The sequence below is a fragment of the Petaurus breviceps genome, unplaced genomic scaffold, assembly GCF_028583685.1.
Source record: "Petaurus breviceps papuanus isolate PSGF00001 unplaced genomic scaffold, PetGlider_PUasm1.0 38, whole genome shotgun sequence".
Lineage (NCBI taxonomy): Eukaryota > Metazoa > Chordata > Mammalia > Diprotodontia > Petauridae > Petaurus > Petaurus breviceps.
In genome coordinates, this window is record NW_027186304.1 from 66199108 (window position 1) to 66202344 (window position 3237).

Below are 3237 nucleotides of genomic sequence, written 5' to 3' on the forward strand. Positions count from 1 at the left end.
CTTTGAGACGCATTGTATTTTTCTTTTTAAAATACTTAGTCTTGGGGTGGCTTGGTTAACTATGCAGTTAAGAACAGGGCAGGGGGGACTCATTTTTATTCTGATCTATATCTTGTCATTGGACACAGATGGCTCTGAAGGAGAAAGTGAGGTTGGTGACTCTACAGCCCTCCCTCACTTAAATCCAATGGCAAATCATGGCATCACTTTCCTGATGTCAGGGTCGTCTTTGAGAACAAAGGACAAACAACAACAACAGCAGTAAAGAGCAGAAATCTGAAAGAACTGAGTTCAAATCCTACCTCACTGGCCTCAGTTTCCTCATCTGTAAAATTAGAAAAATAGCACCAGGGTGTCTAGGTGGCACAGTGAAGAGAGCACCAGCCCTGGAGTCAGGAGGACCTGAGTTTAAATCCAGCCTCAGACACTTAATACTTACTAGCCATGTGACCTTGGGCAAGTCACCTAACCCCAATTGCCTTGCCTTCCCCCCACCAAAAAAAGCAAAAAGAAAAATAGTACCTACATAGAGGATTATTGTGAAAATCAAATTAAATGAGATAACTATACAAAAACACTTAAATGTCAGTTATTATTTCTGTATCCCTAGCATTTTGCATTGTGTCTTGCACAATTTCTTTCTCCTTTTGGTTCATGTTGGGAACTCCTTTTGGTGAAACTCCCTCTACCAATATAGGCCATTAATTTATAATTTTTCCAGGAGAAATTATAGTGGCACTGAGAGATTAGGTGATTTAGTCACTTAACAAGTTTTTATTTTATGCTCTCACTATACACCAGGAATTTTGCTAAGAAATGTAACTACAAGGTCCAGGACCTTTAGGTGATCTCATTTAATTGGGGGAGACAACATGCAAACAACTGTGTATATATAAGATTGATAGAGAGGAGATGGAAGTTAGTCTCCTAAGGAAGAGGCCTAGCAGTGAGGATGATAAGGAAGGCCCCCTTCCTCCATAAAGCAAATATGTGAATGCAGTCTTCAAAATCTGGGCCAGCCCTTTCTCAACTAGGCCATCCTGCCTCTCACCTTCATCATAGTAAGTAGTTGCTTTAAAATGTTCATTGAATCAAACTGACTAGGCTTCCAATACCTCATATTTATCTACACTGATTAGCCCAGATCCATACACATAGTGTCACTGGATTCCTTTATTTACTCAATGAGTAGGTGTTTCCATTTTAGGGCTCTCACATAAGACCACCTTCTCTGAGGCAGAAGTGACTTAAATCAATTGTCTTCTAAATTAATGGAGAGAATGCCATTTTACAAGATTTTTTTTTTCTTTCAGTTTCGTTTTAAAGTAGTATTAGATAAAATAGGTGAATAGAGACGGGGAGGAGGACAGTGTCCCTCAGTCACACTGGCAGAGGGAGCACCAGAGAGGAGTCTTTAGGAGGCTGATCAGGATCACAGGCCCCACCTGAGGCCTGCGCTGCCCCACAGCCTTCCTCACTGTCAGTGCGCAAGGGAAGGTTTGGTGGGGCCCAGGTCAGGCCCTGCAGGGTTAGAGTTTTCTGGCAGTAAGGATTCTGAAGTGGGTGTTTTCCCCACCTCTGGTTTACAGAGGGCAGCTGGGTCTGTGGGGCTACAGGCCACCAATGAGGTAGCAGGGAGAGAAAAGACACTCAAATCCTTTTCTATGGGAAACGAAGGGGGAATTTCAGATGCTTCTGAATTAGGTTCCTCCTTCACTGCCAAGACTGACCTTTGCTCCACCTGGTAATAGACCACAGGGCCATTGTTCAAGTAAGAGGGTTCATTCACCGCTGGGGCAGCTCGGTGCTCAGAGTTCTCAGGGAAGCATAAGACAGAGGAGCCTGAAGGGAGCTGAGCCTGGATGAGGATGGGGGCAGTAAGGCCTGGGCACAGCTCTTCAGGAATTGAGAGGGGCTCCTCCAAGATGCACACCCCGAGGCTCTCGATGCTGGAGTCCAGGCTGGCACTGGAGCCACTGGAGTCTTCCTCTTTCAGCCTCTCCAGCTCCTCAGCACTCTGCAGGTGCATCACGGCCGTCTCGTTCTCAGCAATGAACTCCTGGAAGTCTTGCGTCTCTGAGTCTTGGGTGCCTGGCGGGTCGCCGCCAGATGCTGGGGGGAGCTCCTCTTCTGGGGCTGCTGGACGGCTCACCTGTCGTTTGTTCTCCAGCTCCAATTTCATGATGGTGTGGAGATAATGAGTCCGGACCCTGATTGGATTAAATTCAATACGCCCCACCATGTTTCCACAACCATCCCGGGAACAGCCACACGGAAAGGACATGCGATCCACCTGGCACTTGATCCCAACTTGGCTACAGGCACACGCCGCTGGGTCACAGTAGAGCCGGCAGTCACAGCCACACTCCTCCGGTGAAAGGCAGATGGCCCGCAGCTCCTGCTTCTCTTCGGCATGGATGCCGTGAACGCCAGAGGCCGGGAGCAGGGCCCGGCGCCTCTTGGTGGGCAGAGGCTGCAGGAAGAAGTACTCGTCCACCTCCACATTCTCCACGTCAAAGTCCTCATCTGACACGTCATCTAGCGTCAGGCCCTCAGCCTCTACCTACTCCACGGCGCCATTCTTGGTCAGCTTCATTTTCTTGGCATGAAGCTTCTCCTCTTTCAGGTGCTCATGGAGGATCTCCCGGCGGTTGACCTCCTGCTCCTGAGCAAACTCACAGAGCATTGTAGCTTCTCACAGAATTGTGGCGCTGGGCCATGCCCAGAGAACTCCTACCTTGACTGGGCACACTGGTAAAGCCCTGGCGCCTGGCAAAGTAGTACACGGTCACCTGATCAAAGCACACACTCTTCCTCCCGAGCTGTTTCTGCCGCTTCTGGATAGATGTGGGTGTGAAGCTGGCAGTGCTAGGAGGGTTAAGGCTGTCACAGCTGTCGGCACTGTCACTGTTAGAGATCTCATCATCTGAGTCAGAAATGGAAGAGCCGACATCCACATCTTCGAACTTCCTCTTGAGACTCGCGCTCGTGAATGCATCCATTGGTCTTGAAGGGACTTCCTTGGGGAGTCCACTATAAAGGCCCTAAAGCTCCCATTCACCACCAGCTAGACGGGCTCATGAGGATTCGGCCGGACCCCGCCGACGCCGCCACTTCCCGAGAAGGTCTCTGCCGCCCCTGCTGCCACCGCCGCCCAGGCCAGGGATGGGCAGGGAGGGAGGGAAGGGGAGGCGAGCCCCGGGAGCTGTGACCTCGGCTCCAGGAGCTCCGAAGGCG

General features: G+C 50.0%; 1 pseudogene; it reads right to left on the reverse strand.

Moving 5' to 3' along the window:
• Nucleotides 1-1380: 1380 nt before the first annotated feature.
• LOC138170123 (cysteine/serine-rich nuclear protein 2 pseudogene) lies at nt 1381-3036 on the reverse strand (annotated as a pseudogene).
• Between the last annotated feature and the right edge of the window lie 201 nt (nt 3037-3237).